The sequence below is a fragment of the Haliotis rubra genome, unplaced genomic scaffold (genome assembly GCF_003918875.1).
Source record: "Haliotis rubra isolate DU_JTF1 unplaced genomic scaffold, ASM391887v1 Scf271, whole genome shotgun sequence".
NCBI lineage: Eukaryota > Metazoa > Mollusca > Gastropoda > Lepetellida > Haliotidae > Haliotis > Haliotis rubra.
The window spans coordinates 109,067-128,945 of NW_025766792.1; positions in this window are offsets into that span (position 1 = coordinate 109,067).

Below are 19,879 nucleotides of genomic sequence, written 5' to 3' on the forward strand. Positions count from 1 at the left end.
TACAACACACATATACAACACAAATATACAACACACTTATACAACACACATATACAACACGCATATACAACACGCTTATACAACATGTATAAACAACACGCTTATACAACACACATATACAACACAAATATACAACACACATATACAACACGCTTATACAACACAAATATACAACAAACATATACAACACACATATACAACACACATATACAACACGCATATACAACACCCATATCCAACACGCATATACAACACAAATATACAACATGTATAAACAACACGCTTATACAACATGTATAAACAACACACATATACAACACAAATATACAACACACATATACAACACGCTTATACAACACAAATATACAACACGCATATACAACACCCATATACAACACGCATATACAACACACATATACAACACAAATATACAACACACATATACAACACGCTTATACAACACAAATATACAACACACATATACAACACGTATATACAACACATATATTCAACACGCATATACAACACGCTTACACAACATGTATAAACAACACACATATACAACACACATATACAACACGCATATACAACACTCATATACAACACGCTTGTACAACATACATATACAACACGCTTATACAACACAAACATACAAAACACACACATACAACACGCTTATACAACACACAACATACAACACCCATATACATCACGCATATACAACACACATATACATACAACACAAACATACAACACACATACACAACACGCTTATACAACACGCTTATACAACACAAATATACAACACACACATATACAACACGTATATACATCACGCTTATAATAACACACACATATACAACACGCTTATACAACATGCATAAACAACACGCATTTATACAACACACACATACAACAATACTACACATACAACACTCATATACAACACGCTTGTATTAACATACATATACAACACGCTTTATGCAACACAAACATAAACACATTTATACAACACGCTTTATACAACACAACATATACAACACCCATATACAACACGCATATACAACACACATATACAACACGCTTATACAACACAACATACAACACGCATATACAACACACATATACAACACACAACACATACACAACAACACATATACAACACACATACAACACACTTATACAACACATATATACAACAATCCATATATACAACACGCTTATACACAACACACATATACAACACGCTTATACAACACACATACAACACATATACAACACATATACAACACACATATACAAACATATAAATATACAACACGCTTATACAACACAATATTATATACAACATAAATATACAACACACATATACAACAATAATACATACAACACAAATATACAACACACATATACAACACAAATATACAACACACATATACAACAACACATATATACAACACGTATATACAACACGCTTATACAACATGTATAAACAACACGCTTATAGAACACAAATATACAACACAAATATACAACACACATATACAACACGCTTATACAACACAAATATACAACAAACATATACAAACACACACATACAACACACATATACAACACGCATATACAAATAATCCATATCCAACACGCATATACAACACAAATATACAACATGTATAAACAACACGCTTATACAACATGTATAAACAACACACATATACAACACAAATATACAACACACATATACAACACGCTTATACAACACAAATATACAACACGCATATACAACACCCATATACAACACGCATATACAACACACATATACAACACAAATATACAACACACATATACAACACGCTTATACAACACAAATATACAACACACATATACAACACGTATATACAACACACATATTCAACACGCATATACAACACGCTTACACAACATGTATAAACAACACACATATACAACACACATATACAACACGCATATACAACACTCATATACAACACGCTTGTTCAACATACATATACAACACGCTTATACAACACAAATATACAACACACATATACAACACGCTTATACAACACAAATATACAACACCCATATACATCACGCATATACAACACACATATACAACACAAATATACAACACACATATACAACACGCTTATACAACACGCATATACAACACAAATATACAACACACATATACAACACGTATATACAACACGCTTATACAACACACATATGCAACACGCTTATACAACATGTATAAACAACACGCTTATACAACACACATATACAACACGCATATACAACACTCATATACAACACGCTTGTACAACATACATATACAACACGCTTATGCAACACAAATATACAACACGCTTATACAACACAAATATACAACACCCATATACAACACGCATATACAACACACATATACAACACGCTTATACAACACAAATATACAACACGCATATACAACACACATATACAACACGCTTATACAACACACATATACAACACGCTTATACAAAATGTATAAACAACACGCTTATACAACACACATATACAACACATATATACAACATGTCTAAACAACACGCTTATACAACACACATATACAACACGCATATACAACAGAACATATACAACACGCTTATACAACACACATATACAACACGCTTATACAACACACATATACAACACGCTTATACAACATGTATAATCAACACGCTTATACAACACACATATACAACACATATATACAACACGCATATAGAACACGCTTATACAACACATATACAACACTCATATACAACACACATATACAACACACATATACAACATGCATATACAACACGCTTATACAACACACATATGCAATACGCATATACAACACGCATATAGAACACGCTTATACAACACACATATACAACACTCATATACAACACGCTTATACAACACACATATACAACATGCATATACAACACTCATATACAACACACATATACGACACACATATGCAACATGCATATACAACATACATATACAACACCCATATACAACACGCTTGTACAACATACATATACAACACGCTTATACAACACACATATACAACACGCATATACAACACACATATACAACAGGCTTATACAACACATATACAACACGCATATACCACACACATATACAACACGCATATACAACACCCATTTATCATCCAAAACTGTGTTCCACAGGAGATGTCTCTTGTGTAAGATAAAAATATATCTCCTTGGAGATATCGTTTTGACAGTAGATTTTGTAAATGCCCAAACAATTACGTCATGAACTTGATGACGTCACAATGCTATGACATCGCAGCTCTGCAAGTCTAGTGGTAGTACCGTGTTCAGAGATGTACATTTTTTATGAAGTAATGAATGGTGATGTGCCGTTGAGATGAACATCCACTAATCGATGGAAAAGGAAAAAAATACCAGCGTCTTGAGCATCCACGAGTTGCCTGGATATGTGAGCTATATAAATATACAACACGCTTATACAACACGCATATACACGATGCATATACACGGCACATATACATCAAGCATATACACAACGCATGAAAAGCACATATACAACATGCATATACAACACACATATACAACACGCATATACACGATCCATATGCAACACACATATACAACACACATATACAACACGCTTATACAACACGCATATACACGACGCTTATACAACACACATATACAATAAATATGTGTAAGAAACTTCACGTAGGGCACACACACGAACATATAGCAGAAGAATATACCGCGAAGCATGTCTAAAGGAAACCATCGAATACAAGCTCGAAGTGCCGCAAGAGCCCTAAACGATATGCCATAACACTATTGTGCTTTTTAGAAACATCACGTTGGTTCTCTACCCATAACCCTTTGGCGTTCCCCGGGGTTCCCTAACGTCATGACATGCTTGTGTTGGTCGCTAAAAGGAATGTCATTTATTACATCCCTTGTTTACACTTTAGATCGGTGGGAACTGCCAGTGGCTTCCTTTAAACCAGTACTGGAAATGTTTGTCATACATTAAAACATATTTGAGAGGCAGATAATTATAACCAGTACGAATCTCTCATCTGACAATCGTCAGAGCCTGCAGCTGGTAAGTCTAATTACCACTAGATGACTGCACAAACAAATACATAATCTGTGCCTTTCATAAAACATCATTAAGCGTTGGTTGTACCATTTTAATACTGAATATTCAGGTTACGGAAGCCCTAATCATTAAGGTTTACGTGTGACTACAACTTTAATTCGTTGTGTTGATATAACATTTGCAGTTTAGTTTCAAATCAACTTACAAACTTTGATAGAAGAACACATAACCTATTTCAATTAAATTGTTCGCTTGTTGCTAACAGCAGAAACTGGTATAGTTCCTATACCGCATTGGGACATGAACACGCGGTGAACCTCAAGCACCCTTGAAGCACCTATTAAATCTCTGATCCCTAAAATAGGGTATTATTATCCGTGTCGGGAGCTTTCTCCACATTCCAAACACACCAGCATCAATTGAACTCTACATCACTGTTCTACATCGACGTAACGGGACGTTTAACAAACCAGACACTAAACATCGGGTATCGAATCCCTTCTTACAAAATGGACTAATCCGATTACGCCGATGCGAGATCTCAGCGTGATTTCGTCAAAGGGATGTAATCCGATAGACATTGTCTCCATTGAGTTAGAAAATCGGGACTTTTTGAAGAATCTACATTATATTTCTAGAGGATTTGTTAGCCAGAAGATCAGTTGTAAGCCGTCTCTTGCTGCAAGGGTGGGGTGTTCTAAGGAAAGGCACAGCAGGGGGGGTCTATTCCTGTTCCAAACCAGCGGCAGAATTAACAAGATGATGACAAAATGACACCACGACAGGAAACGTTCACTCATTTCGTATTGTTTCAAACAAGAGATGAATATTTTTGAAACATTTAATCCGCTCATGCACCGATCATTTGATATTTTTGGGTGATGGTTTTCTTATCAATTTAATAGGTTCTTTTAACCGTTTATTTAGCAGCACGTTATAAATACACACTGCCGTTTAGAAAGTGGTCAAAGGTAACACATGCTATATCTGGGATTATACTGTGCACGTTGATTTGCAGCACCGGGCATGCGTGTACAATGAACTATTCTTTGCGGTAAAAACAGAGAACTAAGTATTTTAAAAATATGATCGGAGACATAATCCAAGGCAAAATAAGTCATAAGCAGGGTCTTCATGACATGATCCTATCTGACATCATTGGTTCCAAGTTTGATGCATAAGTGACAAATATGATGTCCGATGCAATTCCCTGTTTTGACTTATACCATGCGTTCCCGAATTATTTCAGGTGAACAAATGGCTAGACTTAGCATATGTTTATGACGGGTGCCACCAGTGGGGAAGGTTCACTCCCAAAAGACAGACCTCCCAAAAGATAGGCCTCCCATAAGACAGACTCAATGAGTACACTAATTAGCTGAGCCATGCTGTCCACCCCTATTAAATTAATGAGCTGACCCAGAGCCACTACAGAGTATAGTAACAACACACTCCCATCTCCTGTGCCCTTCTCAAAACATATTACTAATCCCTTTACTGACCAATCGCTACCACGCTGTAGGAAGTCATGGAAAAAAATCATAGATTTGGGGAGGAAATTAAGTCGTAGAAAAAAAAGTAAAAAATATGAAAAACATCAATATTGATAATGTATTTATTCAATAAGTCATAACGATATTATCATCAATAGTACTACATAAATTTCTCTGAACCACATTTGAACCTAACTTATAAAATTAATGTAATATTTCCAGTATAATACAAGTATGAATAACTGGAGAACAGGGTGTTTTCATTACCTAAGATTATTTGAAGATGAAAGTGAAATAGTACTTATAAAATCCAGTATTAACAAAGTAAATGGAGAACGGGACGTTCTGTAAAAGTTATTTTTCACATGAGTTTTTTGTTGTTGTTGTTGTTGAAATAGTTTTTGCAAATAACTGGATAACAGGATGTTGTTATTACTGAAGATGAAAGTGAAATAGCATTTATAAAATTGAGTATAAAGAAAGTATATAACTGGAGAACAGGATGTTTTATAATAGTTATTTTTCCCATGACATTTTTTTCCTATGACTTTTTCGATCACCCTTCTAGATGGCTACCAGTATACCAAGAACAAGGTGAAAGGAGAAAATGATGATGTTCAAGTGTCTTTCTAATAAGTGTTATCTGACAAACATGTGATGTAAAATAATATGGTGCTTGGTCTCATATGATAGGTACATGTATATAAATTATTGTTGTTTGATAATATTCACAAGTAAATGTAATCTGGCAAATATATGTTGATGTACATATATGTTGATGCACATATATGTTGATGCAATATGTCTTAATTTAAAAAGCATAATTGATTACATGAATTGATAAAACTATAGTTAATACCTAATGTTGTTTTTTTTATCTGGGCACATGCCATTATTATCAAGGGTACAGCTTAATTAACTTTATGCAACCAACCATAAAATGTGTTGTTTTGAGCGGTCTGTCTCTTAGGAGGTCTGTCTTATGGGAAGATACCGTGGTGAAGGATACCCTCACCTTTTAGCGAAAACCTGGTATCATCACTATTTCGCAGTGATTCATAAACACATGCTCTGTCATCGTATCGCATGGTGACAATCACTGGATTGTCTGGTCCAGACTCGATTTGTTTACAAACAACATCATGCAGCTGTAATGCTGCTGAAACAAATATCTGCTCAGGATATAGTCACAATTCTACAATCTACTCTCCTTTTGGCAGACATTTCTTATGAATGTGGAAAGGGTTTTGTTGCTACTATTTAGATACAAGCGATTCAGAGAACAGTGATGGTAGGAGGATCGTCATGCCTTGATCCTGTTTGACATGATTGTTCCTGTGAGGGTGTCAGCGCCCTGAATGTCTTGTTTCGAGCAAATCACCAAACCAATATGGCGGAACAGGCATAGTATACATATTTGTGGCTTCAGCAATTTTGCGAACATTAAGATATAAACTCCAGATTTGTATGCGGAAATTAAAAAATCTGAAATTCTTAACTAAACCTCCTCCCTTTCATTAACCAACATGCCACGATCTGACGCCTTTCATGTCGCATTATATCTTGAGGTTATTACTTTCATGATCTAGGTATCAAGACGTATGTGTTTTCAGGACAATGGGAATATTATACAACAAGTGGGTAGCTTGTTTAGTTCCGACCAACACAAATCTCCACAAGTAAACAAGCGATTATTAATGAAAGGTTAAAACCACATACAAATCCGATTACTCGCGACAAATACATGCTTAGCGTCTCAAGACCAGCTGGGATTGTAGAAAGCGTTGTAATACAGGTTTATTATCTGGTTTTATTAAAGCATGTTACTGAATAACTCGTGACTGATAGTTTAGCTCACCCTGATCCTATCGGCTTAAGACGTTCCTTCATGTGATTAAAATCTTGCCTATGCACGGTGATTTTTTTCTTTCTGAAACGTGGCAAGGTAGAAGAAGGAGAATGAATTGAAATTGGGGAAGGAGTGTTTTTACCATCTCGTGGGAGGTCAGGCATATACGTTGCAGGTTCCAGACAAATCCCAGAATGTACACATGATCAAGGACAAGCGTCAGGTAGCCTATAACTTCAACCTTTCCATATCAAGAAGTTCCATAATATTAGTATATTTTATACTAATATACATGGATTATACAAAGAAAGACTCCGCCCTCGCCAGTTGCAATTGTTTGTCTGTTTATGCTAAATGTTTGATCGACCGTCCATTTCAGTATGGGACCATCCACATCGGTGTAGTAATTAAACTTGTGATTTTTACAACAATTTTAGTTTGGTATTATTTAATCTGTTTTATAATACATTTTGTCTTTCAAAACCAAATAATGTTCAGTTGTTCTGACAATCATTTTCTTTGATATTCTTGATTCATGTTTTACTAAAGAAATTGCGCCCCTGAATGTCTGTGCCAAGTGAAGATCATTAACCTCCGACCTGGTAGTTCATGGTCGCCTGAGCTGATCACTCTGCCAAACAACTCCTCTCAAAGACCATGACATGTGTTCAACAAGCTCTACTGATGGCATAACAATTGTAAAGCCCCAGTCCGCATTGTCCGTCCTTATTTAAATTGTATTCCCGGAGCTCCCTAATCTGTTCCTAATTAGTCTCTCGTTGGCCAATCAAGGGAGGTAAATTGCAAGGTGGCGCTCTTGAGGTCACGTGATGTCAGCGGGAGGCAGTCCGCAGTGAATGCTGCTTCGGGCTCGAGTGATTTTTAAATGAGCCAATAATTATCACAATTACCCATATAACTAGAAGCCCCTCGATAGTCAATAGACGGACAATGTTTGGACAATGGCCTGAAAACTATCCCCGACCCCCGGGAGTGCACCCCTACCCCAGGCAAACTGATCTTTGGGGAGGGGGACGTGAATAGCGAGCCAGATTTAAACACTTCATTAAACAAGTGATAACAACGACCTGGCTCTCAAGAAGGCTTAATCAAAGGTGCCGATTACCAATTACCAGGTAGCAAACAAAGAACACAAGGTATGATGAAGTGAAGACCTTCATGCCCTTGTTGTTCAATACACATGGACATTGTTGCATATCCACATCAGATCACTGGATACATTGTATTTCTTACTCCATGGACCTTATTCCCCTATTTAGGCTTAACGCACCGCTATATTACATGATGCATTCATTTTAAAAAGGGGCGTGTACGGTGTATTGGTTTTGAATATCTTTTAACGGTATTAAAATGGCATTTTATCTATGGCACGTTTTAGCGGCCCTTCCTCTACAAGCAACAAAGAAGCAAGCAAAATGGGTGCCCGGTGGGATAAAGTCATGTGACCATAACCTTCTAGCTTGGGTTATCCGGGGTAATAATGTTCCCTCGAAGACTTTGTGATGCGCCGTTGAACAGCTTCAAGTTAGATACCAGGCGCCATAAAAACAATTATATATGCATACACACACACACATACACACACACACAAAACAAGCACACACATCTCTGTATATATATATATATATTACAAGTACGTCTGAGAAGGAAATCTTACAGTTCAATGGGACCCTGGTTTCCATACTCTACTGTATATTCATGTTTAGTCGGCGTTGAATAACAAACAGTAAGAACAAACAAACGATATTGTTCACATTACGTGTCAAACCTTCAAACCCAACTCATTCACTTATTGAGTATAGCAGCCCGTCGGTCCTATACGCTAAGACTTTGCAATTTGCAAAGCATCCCTTGGTCGTATAGTGATCCTATGATTGTTGGTTCGAATCCCGTATTCTGGTAACTGATGTGAGCACCCCAGACACGTGCTGCGTAGTTCCGCAGCGGCGTTACGACCATCACAACATGCGTCTCATCTTTGCGCTGCCAGGAACTAAAATGTCATGAATATTAAACTGATGTCTACATCCGGGTTACTGCCAACTCACGAAACACTTGATGAGCTGAACCAGCCTGGCCTAATGGTTGCCCGGCAACCCCCTGCCAGCAAGAGGCGACTTAGGGGATCGGATGGTCAGTGTCCGGGACTTCGTAGACTGCGTGTCACCGTTCCCGGACGGCCTGGATCGGCGCTCGCATTACCAACCGCTGGGTTGTCTGGCCCAACTTACATTAACAGACCACTGGGTTGTCTGGCCCAGCTTACATTAACAGACCGCTGGGTTGTCTGGCCCAACTTTGACATTAACATACCACTGGGTTGTCTGGCCTAACTTTGACATAAACAGACCACTGGGTTGTCTGACCCAGCTTCCATTAACAGACCGCTGGGTTGTCTGGCCCAACTTCGATTTTAACAGACCACTGGGTTGTCTTGCCCAGCTTACATTAACAGACCACTGGGTTGTCTTGCCCAGCTTACATTAACAGACCACTGGGTTTTCTGGCCTAACTTTGAAATAAACATACCACTGGGTTTTTCTGGCCTAACTTTGACATAAACATACCACTGGGTTTTCTGGCCCAACTTTGACATTAACATACCACTGGGTTGTCTGGCCTAACTTTGAAATTTAACATACCACAGGGTTTTCTGGCCTAACTTTGACATTAACATACCACTGGGTTTTCTGGCCCAACTTTGACATAAACATACCACAGGGTTTTCTGGCCTAACTTTGACATAAATATACCACTGGGTTGTCTGGCCTAACTTTGAAATAAACATACCACTGGGTTTTCTGGCCTAACTTTGACATAAACATGCCACTGGGTTTTCTGGCCTAACTTTGACATAAATATACCACTGGGTTGCCTGGCCTTACTTTGAAATAAACATGCCACTGGGTTTTCTGGCCTGACTTTGACATAAACATACCACTGGGTTTTCTGGCCTAACTTTGACATAAACATACCACTGGGTTTTCTGGCCTAACTTTGACATAAACATACCACTGGGTTTACTGGCCTAACTTTGACATAAACATACCACAGGGTTGTCTGGCCTAACTTTGACATAAACATACCACAGGGTTGTCTGGCCTAACTTTGACATAAACATACCACTGGGTTTTCTGGCCTAACTTTGACATAAACATACCACTGGGTTTTCTGGCCTAACTTTGACATTAACATACCACTGGGTTTTCTGGCCTAACTTTGACATAAACATACCACTGGGTTTTCTGGCCTAACTTTGACATAAACATACCACTGGGTTTTCTGGCCTAACTTTGACATAAACATACCACTGGGTTTTCTGGCCTAACTTTGACATAAACAGACCACTTGGTTGTCTGGCCCAACTTCGACATTAACAGACCACAGGGTTTTCTGGCCTAACTTTGACATAAACATACCACTGGGTTTTCTGGCCTAACTTTGAAATAAACATACCACTGGGTTTTCTGGCCTAACTTTGACATAAACATACCACTGGGTTGTCTGGCCTAACTTTGACATAAACATACCACTGGGTTGTCTGGCCAAACTTTGACATAAACAGACCACTGGGTTATCTGGCCCAACTTCGACATTAACATACCACTGGGTTTTCTGGCCTAACTTTGACATAAACATACCACTGGGTTGTCTGGCCTAACTTTGACATAAACAGACCACTGGGTTATCTGGCCCAACTTCGACATTAACAGTCCACTGGGTTTTCTGGCCTAACTTCGACATTAACAGACCACTGGGTTTTCTGGCCTAACTTCGACATAAACAGGCCACTGCGGTATAACCATCTGTTGGATGTTGTGCTGAACATATAATGTTTGACGAGTGTCTCACCTGCACCCTTGCTTCCGTCAGGTCCACCTTATCTGCGATCTGTTCCCGGAGGGTGCAGTCGGGGTAGTGGGTGTGCTGGAACACTGACTCAAGCTCTCGGAGCTGTTCGACAGAGAATGTTGTTCTGTTTCTTCTCTGTTTCTTGCTTGACCCACTTCCGTCGGAACTGATCCCAGCCTCGTCATCTGCTGATACAGGGAGAATATGTGGTCCAAGACATATAGCATGTAGATGAGAAACAATACTCGCAGCAGTCGGTTAAACTGGGCCATGTTCCACGTTTACGTCACGGGTGGTAAATGTTGTACCATTCAGGAGATGCTATACCAATGGATCAACATATATACGTAGATAGAGATAGGTCAGTGTCTGGTGGAGTACGGGTGGTAAATGTTGTAACATTCAGGAGATGCTGTACCACTGGATCAACATATACACGTAGATAGAGATAGGTCAATGTCTGGGGGGAGTACGGGTGGTAAATGTTGTAACATTCAGGAGATGCTGTACTACTGGATCAACATATACACGTAGATAGAGATAGGTCAATGTCTGGGGGGAGTACGGGTGGTAAATGTTGTGACATTCAGGAGATGCTGTACCACTGGATCAACATATACACGTAGATAGAGATAGGTCAGTGTCTGGGGGGAGTACGGGTGGTAAATGTTGTAACATTCAGGAGATGCTGTACTACTGGATCAACATATACACGTAGATAGAGATAGGTCAGTGTCTGGGGGGAGTACGGGTGGTAAATGTTGTGACATTCAGGAGATGCTATACCACTGGATCAACATATACACGTAGATAGAGACAGGTCGGTGTCTGGGGTGAGTACAGGTGGTAAATGTTGTAACATTCAGGAGATGCTATACCAATGGATCAACATATATACGTAGATAGAGACAGGTCAGTGTCTGGGGGAGTACAGGTGGTAAATGTTGTAACACTCAGGAGATGCTATACCACTGGATTAACATATACACGTAGATAGAGACAGGTCAGTGTCTGGGGGGAGTACAGGTGGTAAATGTTGTAACATTCAGGAGATGCTGTACCAATGGATCAACATATATACGTAGATAGAGACAGGTCAGTGTCTGGGGGAGTACAGGTGGTAAATGTTGTAACACTCAGGAGATGCTATACCAATGGATCAACATATATACGTAGATAGAGACAGGTCAGTGTCTGGGGGAGTACAGGTGGTAAATGTTGTAACACTCAGGAGATGCTGTACCAATGGATCAACATATATACGTAGATAGAGACAGGTCAGTGTCTGGGGGAGTACAGGTGGTAAATGTTGTAACACTCAGGAGATGCTATACCAATGGATCAACATATATACGTAGATAGAGACAGGTCAGTGTCTGGGGGAGTACAGGTGGTAAATGTTGTAACATTCAGGAGATGCTATACCAATGGATCAACATATATACGTAGATAGAGACAGGTCAGTGTCTGGGGGAGTACAGGTGGTAAATGTTGTAACACTCAGGAGATGCTATACCACTGGATTAACATATATACGTAGATAGAGACAGGTCAGTGTCTGGGGGGAGTACAGGTGGTAAATGTTGTAACATTCAGGAGATGCTGTACCACTGGATCAACATATACACGTAGATAGAGACAGGTCAGTGTCTGGGGGGAGTACAGGTGGTAAATGTGTGTTGTGCACATATATATCTCACAGTCTAAACACAGCGTCGTGTATTGTGTATTAGCTTTGTCCGACCAATATCAATACCCAGTTACAGATCTGGCTGCAAACAGCTGACCACATCATGGGGTCAGTATTCTCATGGTTCAGTGTAACCATCACAGTCACAGAGTATCAGACAGACAGACAGACAGACAGATTTATTTCGTAGAGTGGCCATGAGGCCAATAGTACAGTGACATTTTGACATCATGTTCTTTGGAGCGCTGGCATGAGAAGTACACTGGCATTTAAAAGTATCATAAAACGTTATGGATTTTGTTTACAAATATGGCTAGGCGTAAAATAACATTTGCTTTTTGGGTGTTAAGTAAATTTACAAACTTCTGTATGTTGGGATTTACACAATAATATTGTGGTATATACCTGATGCGTAAATCAGAAAAAAACAGGACATTGTAACAGAACATGGTACTCGTCCTGGACAATATTGACGCAATGAGCGCACTGTCATGACGTTTAACAAAGTATATACTAATATATAATTGTTATTTTGTATCTGACGACTGTCACTGTCATGACGTTTAGCAAAAGATATATATAATTGTTACTTAATATCTGACGCCTGTCACGACGTTTACCGAAGTATACACTTAATTGTTACCTGTGTGGTAATATATGTGGATGAATGTATGTATCAGGACTTTTTAACAAGTTAAATAAATAATATGATGTAGTTCTCAACTTGAATATATTCATGTCCGAATGCAATCAGCAAAACCTTAGAAACAATTTCAATCTCCAAACTATATATTGCAGGACAAACCATTCAAATACATTTAAACGCCCATTAATTTGAAAGATACGTCTCTGAAAACCTCTAATGCTGCTTTGGTCATCAACATGAAGACAGCTTTAGTGTTTTCTTCAGTTGTCCAAATTTGACTGAACTCCACAGTAAGATTAACTTCTATTATACATGTTTTACATTGAATACAGATATGTGGCAAGAAAAACAAGTTTAGGCAGCCAACATTCTGACCACTGCTTCTTAACGGGCAGATTCCGGAGATCTGGATATCAACAAATACTTAATCACACGTACTAGTTGTCGCCATAGACGGAGGATGGATAGACAGATTTACAGGACTAAGTATGGTGTTTCACTGATTCAGCACTATGCATATTTTATTATATCAAAAGACGAGGGGGCATGATCAATATCTTACCATCATTCGCATTAAGACTTTCATCTCTCTCAGAACTGGCGGAGGAAGCATCATCATCCACAATATTCAAAGCGACGTCGTCATCATCAAAACTTCGTTCCGCAACATCGTCGCTGTTCTCAGTTTTCATACTGTCGGTTCAATGCCTTAACGTTGAGTATCTACAAGTCAGCACCTTGCAGCCAATGTAGATTTGGGCGTAAAAACTGCGACCTTCCGTGGGTGGAGCTGTGGACTTGACTGGGTAGGTTTGGAAGATACGGAGGGTTAGGCAAACACGTCCTCTAATCTAATCTCTGTTTCTGATGAATGAACAAGAGCTCTATCATGGGGTTTACAACTCACTTGTCAAAATACCACAAGTCGCTCCACTAATCTTTCTAATTTTTCCGAATGCTGAGAATTGTTAGAAGATTGGCATCTAGGAATGGAGTTAACAAGAGGCTTAAAATGCACCATTCTTCTTTCAGCCAATCAGATGCCTTCTCGCTTAGGGGGTCCCAGGAGAAAACAGGAGGAGGGGGCGAGGGACAGCGTCATTCGTTGGGACAGCTTCATTAGACCAGGGGGGATTAAAAGACGGATAATTAGAGGTGTGGGTATTGGACTTCTTTGTCTGGTAATTGTTTCGTGATATTTATCCGCCGCCATGTTGGTTTTAAAAGATGTGATTGTTCAGACCAGATTACATTGAATGGGATTTGCATCTGGGGTTGGCTCAATGTTATTGAAACTGCCGTCACATTAGACATCATTGTAGACACGTAATAATTTGCAGGGGTTTTCCTTCATTGTAAAATGATCTGGTGAGATGGTAAGTGGGTAGCTTAGTTTGAGAATGTAAACAACGTTTATAAAGAAACCGCTTGCCACGAACTGACGGATATATCGAACTATTCCCTTTGTCCCAACCACTTGCTGTAGACCAAACTACGGTGATAACGACCTAACATGACTGGTCCCTTCGTTATAACCGTACTTGCTGTAGACCAAACTACGGTGATAACGATCTAACATGACTGGTCCCTTCGTTATAACCGTACTTGCTGTAGACCAAACTACGGTGATAACGACCTAACATGACTGGTCCCTTCGTTATAACCGTACTTGCTGTAGACCAAACTACGGTGATAACGACCTAACATGACTGGTCCCTTCGTTATAACCGTACTTGCTGTAGACCAAACTATGGTCATAACGACCTAACATGACTGGTCCTTTCGTTATAACCGAACTTGCTGTAGACCAAACTACGGTGATAACGACCTAACATGACTGGTCCCTTCGCTATAACCGTACTTGCTGTAGACCAAACTATGGTAATAACGACCTAACATGACTGGTCCTTTCGTTATAACCGAACTTGCTGTAGACCTAACATACTGGTCCCTTCAAACTACGGTGATAACGACCTAACATGACTGGTCCTTTCGTTATAACCGAACATGCTTGCTGTAGACCAAACTATGTAGTACGGTGATAACGACCTAACATGACTGGTCCTTTCGTTATAACCGAACTTGCTGTAGACTACACTACGGTGATAACGACCTAACATGACTGGGTTATAACCGAACTTGCTGTAGACTACACTACGGTGATAACGACCTAACATGACTGGTCCCTTCGTTATAACCGTACTTGCTGTAGACCAAACTACGGTGATAACGATCTAACATGTCTGGTCCTTTCGTTATAACCGAACTTGCTGTAGACTACACTACGGTGATAACGACCTAACATGACTGGTCCCTTCGTTATAACCGTACTTGCTGTAGACCAAACTACGGTGATAACGATCTAACATGTCTGGTCCTTTCGTTATAATCGTACTTGCAGTAGACCAAACTATGGTAATAACGACCTAACATGACTGGTCCCTTCGTTATAACCGTACTTGCTGTAGACCAAACTACGGTGATAACGACCTAACATGTCTGGTCGTTTCGTTATAACCGTACTTGATGTAGACCAAACTACGGTGATAACAACCTAACATGACTGGTCCCTTCGTTATAACCGTACTTGCTGTAGACCAAACTATGGTAATAACGACCTAACATGACTGGTCCCTTCGTTATAACCGAACTTGCTGTAGACCAAACTATGGTAATAACGACCTAACATGACTGGTCCTTTCGTTATAACCGTACTTGCTGTAGACTACACTACGGTGATAACGACCTAACATGACTGGTCCCTTCGTTATAACCGTACTTGCTGTAGACCAAACTACGGTGATAACGATCTAACATGTCAGGTCCTTTCGTTATAACCGTACTTGCTGTAGACCAAACTACGGTGATAACGACCTAACATGACTGGTCCCTTCGTTATAACCGTACTTGCTGTAGACCACACTATGGTAATAACGACCTAACATGACTGGTCCCTTCGTTATAACCGTACTTGCTGTAGACTACACTACGGTGATAACGACCTAACATGACTGGTCCCTTCGTTATAACCGTACTTGCTGTAGACCAAACTACGGTGATAACGATCTAACATGTCTGGTCCTTTCGTTATAACCGTACTTGCTGTAGACCAAACTACGGTAATAACGACCTAACATGACTGGTCCCTTCGTTATAACCGAACTTGCTGTAGACCAAACTACGGTGATAACGACCTAACATCACTGGTCCCTTCGTTATAACCGTACTTGCTGTAGACCAAACTATGGTAATAACGACCTAACATGACTGGTCCTTTCGTTATAACCGTACTTGCTGTAGACCAAACTATGGTAATAACGACCTAACATGACTGGTCCCTTCGTTATAACCGTACTTGCTGTACACCAAACTACGGTGATAACGATCTAACATGACTGGTCCTTTCGTTATGACCGTACTTGCTGTAGACCAAACTATGGTGATAACGACCTAACATGACTGGTCCCTTCGTTATAACCGAACTTGCTGTAGACCAAACTATGGTAATAACGACCTAACATGACTGGTCCTTTCGTTATAACCGTCCTTGCTGTAGACTACACTACGGTGATAACGACCTAACATGACTGGTCCCTTCGTTATAACCGTACTTGCTGTAGACCAAACTACGGTGATAACGATCTAACATGTCTGGTCCTTTCGTTATAACCGTACTTGCTGTAGACCAAACTACGGTGATAACGACCTAACATGACTGGTCCCTTCGTTAAAACCGTATTTGCTGTAGACCACACTATGGTAATAACGACCTAACATGACTGGTCCCTTCGTTATAACCGTACTTGCTGTAGACTACACTACGGTGATAACGACCTAACATGACTGGTCCCTTCGTTATAACCGTACTTGCTGTAGACCAAACTACGGTGATAACGATCTAACATGTCTGGTCCTTTCGTTATAACCGTACTTGCTGTAGACCAAACTACGGTGATAACGACCTAACATGACTGGTCCCTTCGTTATAACCGTACTTGCTGTAGACCAAACTATGGTAATAACGACCTAACATGACTGGTCTCTTCGTTATAACCGTACTTGCTGTAGACCAAACTATGGTAATAACGACCTAACATGACTGGTCCTTTCGTTATAACCGTACTTGCTGTAGACCAAACTACGGTAATAACGACCTAACATGACTGGACCCTTCGTTATAACCGAACTTGTTGTAGACCAAACTATGGTAATAACGACCTAACATGACTGGTCCCTTCGTTATAACCGTACTTGCTGTAGACCACACTACGGTAATAACGACCTAACATGACTGGTCCTTTCGTTATAACCGTACTTGCTGTAGACTACACTACGGTAATAACGACCTAACATGTCCGGTCCCTTCGTTATAACCGTACTTGCTGTAGACCAAACTACGGTAATAACGACCTAACATGTCTGGTCCCTTCGTTATAACCGTACTTGCTGTAGACCAAACTATGGTGATAACGACCTAACATGACTGGTCCCTTCGTTATAACCGTACTTGCTGTAGACCAAACTACGGTGATAACGATCTAACATGTCTGGTCCTTTCGTTATAACCGTACTTGCTGTAGACCAAACTACGGTGATAACGACCTAACATGACTGGTCCCTTCGTTATAACCGTACTTGCTGTAGACCAAACTATGGTAATAACGACCTAACATGACTGGTCTCTTCGTTATAACCGTACTTGCTGTAGACCAAACTATGGTAATAACGACCTAACATGACTGGTCCCTTCGTTATAACCGTACTTGCTGTAGACCAAACTACGGTAATAACGACCTAACATGACTGGACCCTTCGTTATAACCGAACTTGTTGTAGACCAAACTATGGTAATAACGACCTAACATGACTGGTCCCTTCGTTATAACCGTACTTGCTGTAGACCACACTACGGTAATAACGACCTAACATGACTGGTCCTTTCGTTATAACCGTACTTGCTGTAGACTACACTACGGTAATAACGACCTAACATGTCCGGTCCCTTCGTTATAACCGTACTTGCTGTAGACCAAACTACGGTAATAACGACCTAACATGTCTGGTCCCTTCGTTATAACCGTACTTGCTGTAGACCAAACTATGGTGATAACGACCTAACATGACTGGTCCCTTCGTTATAACCGTACTTGCTGAAGACCAAACTATGGTAATAACGACCTAACATGACTGGACCTATGAAGGGTGAAAGTGTGATGTCTGTACTTTACGGTATATGTAAACACATGAAGGGTGAAAGTGTGATGTCTGATCTTTACGGTATATGTAAACACAAGAAGGGTGAAAGTGTGATGTCTGATCTTTACGGTATATGTAAACACAAGAAGGGTGAAAGTGTGATGTCTGTACTTTACGGTATATGTAAACACATGAAGGGTGAAAGTGTGATGTCTGTACTTTATGGTATATGTAAACACATGAAGGGTGAAAGTGTGATGTCTGTACTTTACGGTATATGTAAACACAAGAAGGGTGAAAGTGTGATGTCTGTTCTTTATGGTATATGTAAACACATGAAGGGTGAAAGTGTGATGTCTGTTCTTTATGGTATATGTAAACACATGAAGGGTGAAAGTGTGATGTCTGTACTTTACGGTATATGTAAACACAAGAAGGGTGAAAGTGGGATGTCTGTTCTTTACGGTATATGTAAACACAAGAAGGGTGAAAGTGTGATGTCTGATCTTTACGGTGTATGTAAACACAAGAAGGGTGAAAGTGTGATGTCTGATCTTTACGGTATATGTAAACACAAGAAGGGTGAAAGTGTGATGTCTGTTCTTTATGGTATATGTAAACACATGAAGGGTGAAAATGTGATGTCTGTTCTTTACAGTATATGTAAACACAAGAAGGGTGAAAGTGTGATGTCTGTTCTTTACGGTATATGTAAACATATGAAGGGTGAAAGTGTGATGTCTGATCTTTACGGTATATGTAAACACAAGAAGGGTGAAAGTGTGATGTCTGTTCTTTACGGTATATGTAAACACAAGAAGGGTGAAAGTGTGATGTCTGTTCTTTACGGTATATGTAAACACAAGAAGGGTGAAAGTGTGATGTCTGTTCTTTACGGTATATGTAAACACAAGAAGGGTGAAAGTGTGATGTCTGTTCTTTACGGTATATGTAAACACAAGAAG